The 15,436-nt window shown below is 37.9% G+C and overlaps 1 non-coding gene across 1 annotated transcript; it reads left to right on the top strand.

Annotated features, from left to right (window-relative positions):
- Positions 1-3,391: 3,391 nt before the first annotated feature.
- On the top strand, positions 3,392-3,465 carry trnai-aau (transfer RNA isoleucine (anticodon AAU)). Its single transcript has one exon. It is a non-coding gene; the product is annotated as a tRNA-Ile (tRNA).
- Positions 3,466-15,436: the final 11,971 nt, after the last annotated feature.

Genomic DNA, 15,436 nt, shown 5'->3' with positions numbered 1-15,436 from the left:
ATATATATATGTTTTATATATACATATATATTTAGGTTTGGACCTTTATTTCCTCACTTACAAACTAAAATGATCTTTTACTCATCTGCCAACGTTACACAAATGTTCTCCACAAATAAACTCAAACTGTTTACAGGTCTGAGCCTGAATGGTATTTTTTTTCAGTTGGTATTTTTTTTCAGTGCCTGGTACAACCATTATAAGTCAACAGTACGGCTCTCAGTGTGAGTAAAATCAGTAGGAGGGCTTTCCCTACGGATCAGCCAGTGTGAGAGCAGAACAGCTAAGCTCTTTCCGACTGCAATTAAAGAACAGGCCATCAATAAATGATGAATGTCAAACACAGCGTGATGTTTGGCCTGGTAAGAAGCCTAGTATCCAACAGTATGTAGATTAATGGTCACAGCAGGGCAGGAAACAACTGGTGGCATGGTGGAAACAGAGATGGGAGACGAGAGGAAGTTGAGAAGACCCTGTTGCAAATGTCACTATGTCCCTTTCAACACCTCTCACTATGTGGCGGTGGACATTCAAGATGGAACAGCAGCTGTTATTTCCTAAGCCACTCACTGACATTTGGGATTCTTGGCACCTTGCCTTTTGCCCTGATAGGACGTGAGATAAAGAATTATGTTTCTATAGCCCAAGGACAGAGTAGAAGAGATGGCTCAGGGCAGCCAGTGATCATCTCTGCAGCAATCAGCGAGTAATTCAATACAGTGCAGCAAGGTACAAAGTCCATATCCTAAAAAAGTTACAGGAAAGAGCAGCTTAGCACCATGATCCCTGGTTTTTCATGTCGTTAAATGATACGAGTGCCCAGGATTCCCACACAGCTGGGTCTGTTTACAGTGATGTCCAAATGAGCAAATCTGGGATCACATGGCATATGGGCCTTCTTCATCTCTGTGAGAAGGACTCTTTCTTTTGAAATTTTTGTCACCAGGCTGAGATAGATGAGTCAGACTTATTTTTGTTTTAGAACCTCTCTGCATGTAGTAAAAGCCTGCAGTCATTGACACTCACTAGGAAGAGACATTTGCAGCCCAGATATGAAAACAGTGTGTGCTGTATCTCGCAGTCACTGCAGTGCAAAACATTGCTGACGTGCAGCTTTTAAAATCTGTTGGAACATAAATGTGGGATGTTTTGTGGACACAGATTCTCATTTTGTTTTTAAGTATTATTATCCTAGTTAAGGTCTGAGGGCTGAAGTATTTCTTGGGTAAAAGACAAGGTCATGGTTTGGGTAGTAATTTAAAGCAAATCCTGAATTCTTCGCTTTACAACATATTTTTACCACTAAATTCGCAGTAAATGTTTTATTCCTTGTCTTTAGCAGTAAACAATTTTAAGGTGATGCAAACGCTGCAGAATTTAGAACAGTGTGAAAAAAAGCCACCATATAAAAACATGAGAAATGACCTTCAGTGCCAARGAAGAAAGCAATAATTTACCATGGCCTCCTAACTGTGTCACATCTCAGCAGGAGGGGAAGCAGGTGAGAAGTAAAATGGCACACAGAAAGCTCCAAAGAGTAAATAAAATATTAAGTGTAAAAAATTAAGGATGCTTTTCATACACTAAAAATGAAACCCAATAATTTACAGATTTGCAGCATTTTTTCTCATTTATGTTGTTTTCTACTGGACTGAGATCCCACCTGTCAAATCACAACTCCTCCTCGACTCATTTGCCAACACACACCTCTGTGGCCATGCCAACTGCCAGGGTGAAAGAGGTAGTTAGTTGATCTCACAGAAGGTTTAAATTTCCTTCCAGCAACTAAAAAGCTTTCCTCTCAGCTGTGCTATTTAGGGAAGTGTTTATGTGTCGACTGGGGTTTAGCTGGGCTGTGTCTTGCCTACGTTTGTGTAGTGTAACCCTGCCACCTCTAGATATAGCACTAGTGTCATGTCATCCAAGCCTGTTGTCATGCCTTGAGCACTATCAAACGGAGTTTGTTTAAAACCCTTTGGATCTGTCAGATGTACCCAAAAGAGCCAACACACTGGCAATGGCTGCATTGAAAGATGAAAGCAAGTGCTTACCTACGACCAAGAAACACAACCCACGTTGAACTAATGTAGAGAAAATGACACAGCATCATTATAGCCGAAATGCATTAAAACTATTTTATTAGATTTAGGGTAAAGCTATGTCTGATTTGAAATATCTACCTGAAAACTTAGGATTCAGACACCAAAAGTGCATCCTCATTCTCATTAACCTTTTTTGAAAGAACTAAAAGAGGAGTGATTGGAAAAAATGTATATTCCTAATTTCAATATAAGAAGTTAAGGAAAGAACCAATTGAGGAAGCATATGTATTCATCAGGTTATTAAGTGTGAGACATTGATATTCATTGTTTTTTCTCATTGATTTTGTGTGTAGCAGCACCAATCCAATATTAAATTTTTTTATAAAGCTCTAAACACCTTACAATTGTGAACTTTTCTCTCATATGGGGATAATTGTGATTTGTAGGGTTTCTGAATGTAGGGTTGGGGCAGGAGCAATCAGTAAACTGGGTCTTATTGTGTGGAACAAGCTTCTAACTTTCCCCTATGAGGCAGTCACTCTATTGGTTTTTAAGACTAGGCTAAACATTTTGTTTTGATTGGTTTTTTAGGTTTTCCTGACATGTCTTTAGCTATGCTTTTTAAGAATTTAACTGTTCCAATCAATACCTTTGTGTATTTCTGTTTTTTTTCACAAAAGTACACCTTTCATTGGTCTATAACAGAAAATCAAAATGAAAAATACATTTCAGTACATAGATTTGTGACTACAATGGGAAGGAATGCACAGTGCCTTGCAAAAGCAAGGCACTGTGCAACTCAAAAGAAAATTAATAAGCATGAATTAAGTTTGGGAATAACCCTCCCGACCCCACTGAGGGGCAAGGGTGAAAGAAAATGGATGGATGGATAAGTTTGGGAATGTATTTGGTGTAAAGAGGCACCATGTAAATGAAATAAGAGAATTACATGCAGAATAACTTTCATTAGTTAATAAAAGAAGGCTGGAAAATAAACTATTATGCATGTTGATTTTGAAAAACATTAGAACATGAGCACTTTTCTCAAATATTCATTGCAGTAAGATCATGTACGTTTTTCTTAAATCCATAAAATCTCATCATTACGTATCACCAGTTATCTCAGCTTTTCAGTGTGTGGTGCTAATAACACTGAGGTCATGGGTTCAATTCCCATACTGGCCACTTTAAATCTGAAGTCTGTCAGAACTTCAAAATAGAAAAAGGCTGGAAACTCAAATATTATGCATGTTGATTTTGGAAAAACATTAGAATATGAGCACTTTTGTTAAAGCCTGTTAAGTTCATGCATGTTTTTCTTAAATCCATGGAAACCCAACAGTATGCATGACCGGTTAGCTCAGCTGGTTAGAGCGTGGTGCTAATAACGCCAAGGTCATGGGTTCAATCCCCATACTGCCCAATTCAAATCTAAGGTCCTCAGAAAATTGATGCTTCAAAATAGCAGAAGGCTTTAAATTGAACCATGATGCACATTGACTTTGAAAAAAATACTAGAAGGTGTGCATTTCCCATGAAAATGCAAGTGTCAATGCGGAAAGATTTTGGTGAAAATGGCAAAAGCATTTGAAGCCAACTGCTGAAGACTTGAAGAAAGGTAAGAAATAGTTCATGCAGTGTGAAAAACCCAGGTAGAAGCCAAAATTAGCTAACTAGCTAAAAAAACCAAATGATAGCAAATAGGCTACCACTAGCATGCTGGGTTACAGTAAATTCCATGACATGTAAAAAAAAAAAAAAGAATCCATGCCTTTTAAGGCTCCTGAGATATCAACATTTGTTTGGCGGCATCGTTTAACACGGTGACTATAAAAAACATGCTACATGCAGTATGAAAAAAGCAATGTCAAAAGTTCAAATTATTCCCAGGTGTTAAACAGCATAAAAGCTGTTAAACTGCCCAACATCAAAATCGCCACTGCCTTGTGTCCTCCATGACAGCTCTGAAACTGGATCATTGATTGCAATTAATAGGCAGAACCTGAAACATCCACTGTGAAACACAACGGACATTTTATATTGTAATTCTCAATTCTGCCACAGGATGGAGCGGTTTCCCCCATGGGGAGAAAAATTAATAAAAAGCTGAATATTATAAAAAAGTATGAAGGTTATGAATACCAAGAGATATAGCCGGCATTAGGAGACCAAGCTGAATAGAATAAAAGTTGAATGGTGAAAATAGCACAAAGTATGCAGAAAAAGAGGCGTGGCGAAATTTAAGGAGCAACCAGAGAAGTGGAACCCGCATTTAGTGTGAATGCTGTGGGCATTCACACTAAATATCATTAGACATGGCTGATGCTAAACAGTACCAGGTGGTGGTGTGGAGTTGGACTAACAGGTACTAAAGCTAAATACTAACAAATATTCTGACTGTAGTTTGACCCCACTCACAGGGAGCTTTACGGAAGGACATGGCAGGAATTATCATCATTATATTATTATAATTATATTTGGCACAATGTGATCAAAATGTGTGTTCGGTAACCTTCCGCCCACACACACACGCACACGCTTCCGCCCACACACACACGCACACGCACACACACACACACACACACACACACACACACACACACACACACACACACACACACAAGCTTTCCATAGACTCGCTTAATCTCTCATCTCTTACTGTATTTATTGCTGGTGCAATCCTTTTAATTTTTGAGTGAAAGTTCGAAGGTCGAGAGTGACATCACTATCAGTCATTCATCATCTCTGTCTCTGTGCTACATACTCACTTTCACTGAGACACATGCACAATGGATTTGGAGAAAGAGCAGAACCCAAGGACAGCCTGTAACACCCAGAAGCCCTCTGGCTGTGCAGGACAGTGTGAGTGAAAAGGGCAATGTGAAAAGCTTTCCAAGGGAAGTCTCTGTCTTTGCCCCCAGTCTGGCTTCTCTTAGTATGTTGTGTATTTAGGTACAGCTCATGACAGACAATACTTCAGGATACACAGATGGTCTGACCCATGACGTTAAGATTAACAAAACATCTGCTTCTCCAGCAAAGCTCAATCAAGAGACACACAAACTATTGGCAAGGCACATGCTTTACGTAAGTATTTGGTAGTAATATTGTGACTAAACAACTATTTTATATGTATTCTCTTTCTCAATTAATAGACCATAACAACATAAGGTCATTTGGTTTAATGTAGCAGACATGACTTTAAATCACAACTGTATTAACATTCTTTATTCTAGTTTGTCACATATTCACATACAAAGTTTTCCAAGAGCATGTGACATCACATCATACATGACAGAAATGTTTAAGTAAAAATGTTAGCTTACATGGCTGATTAGATAATGTACAATGATCTTTGTGGTGTTTCATAGCAACTCAGATGTGGTTTAACTGATGTACAATGATTTGTATTTCTATTAATTGAGTTTCTGCTGTTTTTCTTAGTAAACCAATGGCAAATTCTACAAAGTACATATAACATCATTGTGCCACATGGCCACTTGGTCTTCTCAGTCCTTAAACATTTACAAAGTATTGTTTAGATGAGAGGGAAAGAAACCTCTCAACATTATGGGAAATCTTCATGTTTAATCATTTCTCCTTTTTTTTTTATGTCTTGAGCCCAGAGGCAGTCCTGGCCAGTTTGTCGTCCTCCACAAGATGGTGCCATGCATGAGCGGTTGTCCATGTCGCCCATAAACTGCCACTATTTGAGCCTTATTGGCAGGAAGGAGAAACAAGAAGAGAAATGGAGGTAAGCTTTCAATGATTTACAAAGTGAGAAATAAACTCCTGTTTGTAATCTATGGTTTTGCTGGTTTGCTTTTATCTGTTCAGCAACGTACTTTCACTTGGTATGTGAAAGGCAGCAGGAAGATATTGTTAAATGTGTGCAGACTTAATCTATGTGCAATGACTGATTTGCATTTGCTACAGCATGAAAATAGCTTAGAGCTATATATTTCCAAAGCTGCAACACATTTTAAGAACGCTCCACTGGGTGAGAGCAATGTCTGTCTGTACAATGCGTGATACAATAACCTTTAACATGGATAAAGAGTGGCTAAGGACAAGGTTCAAATGCTCAATCCCACCTAAGGCTCTACTAAAAAGTGGGTCTAAAATTCTCCATATTCCACAAATCTCCAGAGAATCCACTATGAAGATGTCACAGATTTACTGAGCTCAGCTATGGCAGTTGTCCCCAAGGTTCAGGCACAAGCAAAAATAGAACTGTGGTGATTGACAGGCTCAGAACCAAAGACAGATTTTTACGAAGCATTTTTTTTTTCTTCAATTTTGAGTCAAAGGTCATTTTATGGTTTGAACCAGAAATATGCAAGAAACATCTATTATATGAAATAATATTTTCACAACTTTGGACGTCAAATAGAATGAATGTCAAAAAAAGCTACAGCAATAGAAATATTACAATGCTGATAGAGGGTGAAATGGATTCTGACTTTCATGTTGTTTATGCCACATTTTGGCTCTGCAATCTGAATGTAGAGGTCAGCTCCAGATTGGTTACATCTGAGTCCAGGGTGTTTCATTTGCTCTTCACAAACCACAAATCACATTTGGATCACTCTGTTTACAACTCCTTCCCTGATAATGAACCCATCCTTCAATCTTTTCACAAATGATTGCCTTTGGATTCAAACTGTACCTTCTTGCAGTTAAACTGTAGATCTCGTTTACAACTGAAATCATGGAGGCCAAATCTAGGCCCACCATATTTCTGTGGCACTCCAGAGGGGGGCACAGAAATAGAACTTCAAGATAACAGTTGTGTGTTTACATATTGTTTAATCAGTCAAGTCAAATCGGGTTTTATTTGGGCAGGGCCAAATTACATGTTATGAATAATGGTAAATACTATTTAACCTTCAGAAGTACAAATCAAATGCATAGAAAGCGCTATTGTAACAGTTTGTTAATAGGTAATTTTAGCAATAAATTCTGCCCCATCTGGCCCTTTGAGGACATTTATAATCTTGATGTGGACCAAAATGAAAATCACTTTGACACCAATGCTGTAGATCATGAAAACCTCTCAAATTACATTTCTCAGCACTAATGCTTTGTCAAGCTTCTTGACATGTTGCTCTTCTGTCATGTTGGCAGCTGACATCATCATTAATATGTCCCTGGCAGAAGCTCAGGGGTCAGGAAGTCCAGCTATGAGATGGTTTAAAATGATGACCAGGTGCTACTTGGCAGTGTAATTTCAGGCAGTGTATGTTCTATGTGGTGCTGCACGATAGGACAAAAATAACCACAGTGCAATTTCATTCTCTCCTCCCTAAACAGTGGACAAAACTGGCATTCTCCTTCTATCACGCCGAGTTTGGCAGCAGACACTGATCTCACCATATAAATACTGCTCTGTCCACGGGTGGTGTCAAAACCCAAGGTTAAGTCTGTTTGTGCTGGCAGCATCATAAAATATGTGCTTCTGTTTCAAATCAGTCCAGGAGAAGATGAAGTTGTACGGGGCACTCCACGTAGCGGGCACACACATGGAATGCATAATTTCATCCAAAGACACATTAACTTTGAGACAGCTAATGACAGCGATAGAAACACAGACAATTCTGATTGGTACAAGTTGAAGCGGGTGGAGATAGTTGCCAAGGAGAAGTCCTGAGTAAGAGGTGTGACACGTGTGCGTCACTGTTTTTTTTTTCTTTTTAAATATACAACTCTACCCTCCTCTCTTGTGCGTATGTCTGTCCTTCAGTCCTGCCACGTCAGACAGCATGTTCCGGCACCCGCTACCATCACGACCCCCATCACCAAGGATAAGTGGGTGGGGGCCTCCGCCTGTTTTCCTGTTTTGAAGATCACTGTCAAAGTCATGGCTCCACATGTAATGAGAGGAGGAAAATATTTCTGACCGCTACATCTCCCTCTTGTCCACAGCTAGTCAGCAAGTGCAAGGATGTTCTGTCAGCACATGCCAATCTGAATGTGGAGAGATACACACAAACACATGCAAACACATCAATGCAGAGAGGTGTCAAGTGCTTTGAGTGGTACTGTACCCGTCCTCTGAATCAGCTGTGAAAGTAAAATTGTTGTAGTAATAAATAGACTTAAAGTGACATTTAGAGGAGACAATCTCAATCAGTAGAGCGAGCAGAGCATGACTGCACATGCATATAAACTAAACAAACAAAAAACTAAAAAACTTGCTTGCAGAATCAAATTAATAATAAATGTATGGAGGCCTTGCATCCTGTGGTACTGTGTTACATAAAGAAGGAGGCAACTAACTGTTTAAAGACATCATGTCATAAAATTTACTATAAAGCACAATCAAATTTGATGTAATTTATCAAATTAAATCTAGAATATATCCCCTCTCTCACTCCATTTATTTTCGATTGTTGCTTAGTATATTTTTTATATCTTGTCAATCCCAGGTGAGTTTAGTTATGACAAGGCAGGGGGATCAAATATTTATATATTTCAAGTCACATGTAACCTTTCAGAATTTCTTTTAACCTTATTTACATAGATTAACCACTGAGAGACAGTGTTAAGAGACACCTGAACAAACAAGTAAAATGCATAAGTCAACACAAAATACCAAATAAAACATTAAAAATAGAAACAATCATTCATTGATACCATCTCTATTCATCCATTCATTCATCCATGATCTTCCAGGGTCAGCAGCTTAAGCAGAGAGACCCAGACTTCCCTCTCCCCAGCCTCTTGGGCCAGCTCCTCCAAGAGAACCCCAAACCGTTCCCAGGTCATGGGAGAAACAAACTCCCTCCAGTGTGTCTTGGACCTTCTTCGGGGTCTCCTCCTGATGGTACATGCCTGGAATACCTCACCAGAGTTTCCTCTTCATATGGAGAAAACTTGTCTCCGAGTCCCTCCTGGATGACTGATCTTTTCACCCCATCTATAAAGGAGATCCCAGACACCCTGCAGAGAAAACTCATTTTGGTCGTTTGTATCTATGATCTCATTCTTACAGTCACTGGCCAAAGCTTGTGACCATGGATGAGTCTAGGAACGCAAAGCTTCGCTTTGCAGCTCTCATTTCACCATGATAGATCGGTACAGCGCCCACATCACTGCAGATGCAACAACCCCCCTATTGATCTCCCACTCTATTTTTTCCTCATTCACTAACAAGACCCCGAGATACTTAAGCTCCTCCACTTGACGTATGGCCTTTTCCTGACCCTCAGTTGAAATCTTCTGAGATGATTTCACACCCTTAAAATGGACCTCATGAAAATTAAACCTACATGGTACTTCCTAACCTCACACTGCTTTCAGTAAACGCTATAATTAATTTTGCCATAAAATAGACTCAGTAATTGTTAACCCGGTAAGCTGCATATTAATTAATAATATTTACAGTAATTTATAATGGCCCCTCCAACACAGACATAAACTGATGTTTCCACAAGTCAAAGTTTACCAGGTTGAGTTTTATGTTTGTAAAGTTTTGTGCCAGGCATTTAATTTGGAATGTGCTTTTGCAACTTTTACATTGTGCTCACCCCAACCCACATCTGTGATCCCCAGCCCCACTACTTCCTTGGTCATCAGTTTAGATTATATACATGAGTTTTTTGTTATATGCTTTTTTTTTCTTGCTGTTGCTTGCACAATTTTTGTTTGCTTTATTAAAGTTAAGGGAGTTTTCATCATGGGCTCAGCTTCAGAGGGGTCTAGTTGTTTATTGCTGCTTACTTGTGCCACAGGGGCAAAGGGAACAACTGCCAGACTGTGATTAATTGTTTTCAAACTCTGTCCTGCAAGTAGGAAGACGTATTCATTTATTTGACTAAAACCAATAATCACTTGCATTTTTGACTTTCATTAAAACAGAGAATATTTAATTGGCAATTACAGTATTTAATTAAAGCTGTAATTGCCAAGTGTTAACTGAGATCTGCATTTCGCCGTCAGTTACTGTGACAACTGTTTAATTGTCTTTCTCTGCTCAGGGTCCTCAGTTTATTCAACGGCACTCACCGCCCCAAGGAAGCCAGACTAAAAGACAGGTTGTATCAATATGTTTATATTGTCCAAAAAAACCTAAAAGTTCACTTAAGATTTACAGCTTTTAAAATAAGAACTGCAAAATTAAATCACAGAATATCTGCTGTATTTATTGTTAGTGAAACCATATAGACTGTGCTGACCCATTCTTCCCTATCTTAATAGTGGCAGTAAATTATATCACATTATGTAGTGCTGCTGTTATTGAACTTCAACGGCTCTACGTTTTGCTCCAAAATACTTTACAGAAGACATTTGATCACAAATCTAACTGGGCTTTTCACACCACTGTGGCAAATTCTTATGACATAATTTTTATATGGCAAATCCTACTTTAAAATGAGCGAAGCAGTGAAAAGATTACAAGATAAATCTATCACATGAAATATGGTTGGTAGACCCTATTATCACTATTTCATTAATTTCAATAAACATGTTCACTCTGACAAAAATACGAAGTTCAGTCAGTGATGCTATCCACCTTTATTTGTGTATATATTCAGAATTACTCATCAAAAAGGCAACAAATCAGTCGATGTTCAGCTCCAAACTCACCGTTTAGAAAATTACATGGGCTGAAAAKGTTAGAACTTGCCACACTGGGTGACTGGAAGAGAAATGGTTCACCAATTCATGAAATACTGACATTAAATTGGAGTTCAAGAGTTCTTCGGACTGTAATTTTTGAAGAATGGTGGCTCAAGCGTCATGATATTGGGATGTTTAGTGATGTATTGTATTGGGTTTTATTCAAGAAATCATGGATGAGTTTGAACACATAGAAACTCTTGGAGAGGTCTTGTTCTCCTGTGCTGACAAAATGGCCTTGGGTGTTTCAGCAAGACAACAATCCCAAACATACCAGAGAGCAAATACCATCTGGTTTAAACCAAGATAATTAAAGTTTTGGAGTGGCACACCACAAATCCCCAATCTTAATTCAACAACTTGTGGACTGACAGCACATATACTGTTTTTGAAGAATATAAGACATGCAAAGTAATTTTGGAATGTACTACAATCCTCCTGGGCTGGAATACATGGTTAATAAGTGCCAGAAGATTCTCTATTCCATACATACAGATGCAAAATTCTGAAGAATTTTTCTATTTAAATGGTAAACGTTTGAATTTGTAAAGAAAAAAATACAGACAGACATTTTCCTTTTTCCTCACTGTCTGTAGTGATAACAAATTGGATACATTTTCTTCATGCCTCAATTTAGAATAGAAGTCAGATTGCCCAGTGTAATAGAAACAAGCACGAGGATTTCTAGCATTTCTCACTTTTTTAAAGGGTCTGCCATTATTTTAAACAAAATGAGTGAATCATTGACAAACTGGTTTATGTGAAAAAACACCAACAAGTTTTCCCATATTTATTCTTGAATAGTTTAGTGCCCAGAACAAATATTTGAAAGGTACATTTACAAGTTAGACATTTCAGTGTAATTGTTATTGCACTAATCAGCTATTTGACTGAATATTTTAGGTCACACTTCACAGCAGCCACAGTAAATAAAGTGAGATTAGATACAAGAGCATCACTACTAGACACGTTATAGAGGGGCTGAACTGCTGCACCGTAACCAGAAATAAAATGCCTAACCTCTCCTGCTCTCTCCTCTAAAAGTTCCAATTATTTGAACTTAAATGAAGAAAAAGGAGAAATGTCCCCATCAGTTTTACTCCAATCTAATGTATGCTATAGAGGGAGTCACAGCACGGAGTTTTGCCATCACTTACATCTACCTTCCTTATCATTTAACACCTTCCTATTTGGCAAATGCCAGCGTGTCATAGACAAGCCTAACTCCACAATACATGTATGCATTCTAAGGACTTTGTGCCAGCATTACTCAGTAAGGAGCATTAAGACATCTGAGCATGAGATAAATTGAATGGCTGGTGCAGAAGCACTAGGAAAGTGAGTTAAGAGCAAACAGATACCATGAAACTCCCATCTCCCATAGCCTGTGTTAGTAAAAGCAGCTCTATCTATCATCCTCCTCTTCTCTCTTCACCCCTTTAGCTCAACTGTCATTCTACCCCAAAAGGGAGCGATGGATTCTCAACCCAGCAAAAGTCACAGTTTTGAAAAAAAGCTATTTTGGAAAATACTAATGTACCATTTTGTCATGTAGTGTCTGATGTTTTGACTTCAGTAAGGATCAGTTTGCAAAATATCAGTTTCCTTGCATATTAAAATAAAGATATTTGAAATTCAGCAGGCTAAAAAAAAACTTTGATACTTGGATAGTTAACTCATTATTTCAAAATATTAAGCACATTATTAAACTTCACAAATGATAGAAAATGTTACACTCCTASAGGAAAATGAATCACAAAGGTATAACAAGAAAATAGAAATAGTTAAGTTGATGCCACCATTATATGAATTATTTGCACTTAACAAAAACTAATAATCATGCATTTTTTATTGCTTTTATAATGAAAACAAGACTTCTTTTTTTAATGTTCACTTTTTTCACATTTATTCCTCTACTTCTCAAATTATGACTGTGCCAGTGCAAATTTAAATACACATAGTATCCGACGCCTCCGAGGCCCCAGTAAATAATACACTGCACATCATCACATGATGTTTGTTATTCATCTGTAGTCATGAAGAGATGGTGTGGTGTGAGTGCCATGTTAATAATGTCCTCCAATCAGTCATTTGTGGAACTGTAGTTAGAACTGCTCGTATAATGACACATGGGAGGAGATTAAAGGTGAGCTATGACCTTCCTGGGATTACACCCAGGCCTAGTAATCTGTTGAGACTGGAAGACACACTCTGCTGCATCTTAAAATATTCTGTCACTGTCTCCACCTGACCAGAGATCAGCGGAGAAAACATTCCCACACAGCAGCTGACGTTTACTACCGTGCCTTGACTGATGTCCTATTTGCCTCTTATTTCTCCTTGAGGCCCGATTTGAGTCCCATTTCTTCTGTTGACAAATTTCATCAGGGCAAAACAACAGTGGATAAACTAAATTTCTTTGTATTAAAAATCTCTCTCTCTCTCTCTCTCTCTCTCTTTCTCTCTCTACTCGCTCTCACAAAAGAGGAAAATTGCAAGATGTCTAGACAGGCTGAGACCTTGCGGGGATAAGGGGGGATGGTTGAGGGAGCTGTCCTCCAGAATCTTACGCATTGACAAATTGTCAAACACTGCCACCCTGTGGCAAACTGGATAAATGACAGGGCTTTCTTGTGACATGCAGCTCTCAGACTTGATAAACTGCTTTGAGGAAAAAGATAGGTTATCCAGTGATAAATACAATATGTTTTACAGCGAAACCTGTAATGTGTGTATCATGTGCAAGTGAATTATTCTGCCTTTTAAGGTTGAACAGTTTCCGTTACTCATGATGTTTTTTTAATGTGTAGACAAAATGGAAGACAATAATCTAAATTCAGCCTGATCTTCTTCGCCCTTTTCAACATTGTGAAAACGGTACGAATGTAAAAGCCTGGGGGTTGTGATGTGGCTCCTGAGCATAAATATTTAAGGAGTTGCAGGCAACTGGCTGGCCTAGATGTGAAATAAAAAACAGAATAAAGAATACTTTAATAACTGCCAGGTCAATACTGATAACAGAATCATGAGAGTTGTATTTTTTGATGTACATTTTCAGGATATCAACCAATGTATACTAATCCTCTGTGGCAATCCCAAAATTTAACCATGACAGACATGTTGTCTCTCTTCTGGTTTTGATACGGATTTAAAAAAAATTATAAAATGATTTTTTTTTAACTAGGCAGCAGAGCAGAAAAACCATGAATCATTTCTGGCAAAGAAAAAAAAAAAGAACAGACCTAATAGCAAATTTAAAAAAATACTGCAGATATTATTTCCATTTTTTAATTAATTCACAAAATAGACTGCATTTAAAATCAGCAGGAAGACAAAGTTGATAGATCCCAAACACTGGAATTGTTAAATTTGATCATATTTTAGGTAGCATCTCTTGTAAATTCTACATTCATTGAAAAATGTCTATGTAAAAAATGATTACATGTTGTCTTCAAAATTTAACTCAAAGTTTAAAGTTTAATTTTATTACTTCATTCTCAGCTCGTCAAAGGTTTTGACAGATTTGTAACATGAATCAATATTTGAACTTTTTATCAAAGGCTCTCTAGTCTCTGGTCTTCTGCCCATTTCAGCTCGCCAGCTAAAATGTTTTATCTAAATGAAGTGAACCAAAAAAAAATCTCCTTTCTCAAACCATCAAGCTAGTGCCTGAAAAGTAATAAGTCTGACGTTTGGAGCCCTTGCTCTTTATTTAAACGCCATTCTCAGCTGCATTGGATCGTCTGTTATTTGACCAAACAAATGACAGTTAATGTTTTTTTCATGTTAAATTAAAATAATCTGTAATCATTGCAACTATTAATACTAGGCCTGTTGCAAATGATTATTTTAGTAATCAAGTGTTGATTATTTTTTAGATTAATGGAGTAATCAAATAAAAAAATAAGTATTTGTAAACACTGATAAAACAACAGTATTATCATCAGATGTGAATATCCCCAACAATTACTTTTCTGTAGATTGGAAATTAATGTTTTTCTTTTAGTTTTTTTTTCCGCAATGCAATCTTTTAATACATATTTGAGAGCATCCGGATTTAGAAAGTGTGACGTCACGTGGGAATTATCTACAGAGATGGAAAAAGGACTAAATAAATCAAAGAAAGACCAGCACCGACTTAAGAAAAGTCAATTGAAATGTAGATATGGGGGTGGGGAGGTGGATCTGTGATTTTTTTTAATTTTWTTATTTTATTTATTTTAGGGGAGAGGGGGCTGCATTTTATTGATACTGTGAGTTGACTTTTACTGAGGAGACATCACGAGCTTGGACGTAAAAATGTCCATGCTGACAGGCAAGCACACACACATCCGCACTTCAGGAAAAACTTACTTTTTGGCTTCAGCACCACCTGGCGCGGTTCTTTGTGGATGCACACACGGTGTTTCTGTCTCAGTTGTCATGTTCATGCTAGCTTGTAGCTTCCAGCGTCAAACATTTTCCCGGTCCAGATGTTCAAGCCAAGCTGTTTCCGGATTGAAGCGCAGCGGGAGGAAGTCACATGGTTACGTTATAATGGCGTCATGAGGACGTTGTTTTCTATAAACTGAGTAGCGTATTTTGGATACAGGTTTTTCATGGTTACGATTATTTGATTTATTTTGTATACTTTGATACGAGTTTGCTTGAGTTAAAAGTTATTGTATTGTATTTTTTTAATCTCTTTTTTTACCTGCCTGGATGTCCATAACTTTTTTTTTCACCTGAAGATGAGCACATTATTTTTGTCCAAGTCATAACAGAGCCCCCCC

This window comes from Poecilia reticulata, linkage group LG5 (genome assembly GCF_000633615.1).
Source record: "Poecilia reticulata strain Guanapo linkage group LG5, Guppy_female_1.0+MT, whole genome shotgun sequence".
In the NCBI taxonomy this organism is placed as follows: domain Eukaryota; kingdom Metazoa; phylum Chordata; class Actinopteri; order Cyprinodontiformes; family Poeciliidae; genus Poecilia; species Poecilia reticulata.
The sequence above is the reverse complement of the archived record's forward strand: the minus strand, read 5'-3'. Positions and strand labels throughout refer to the sequence as shown.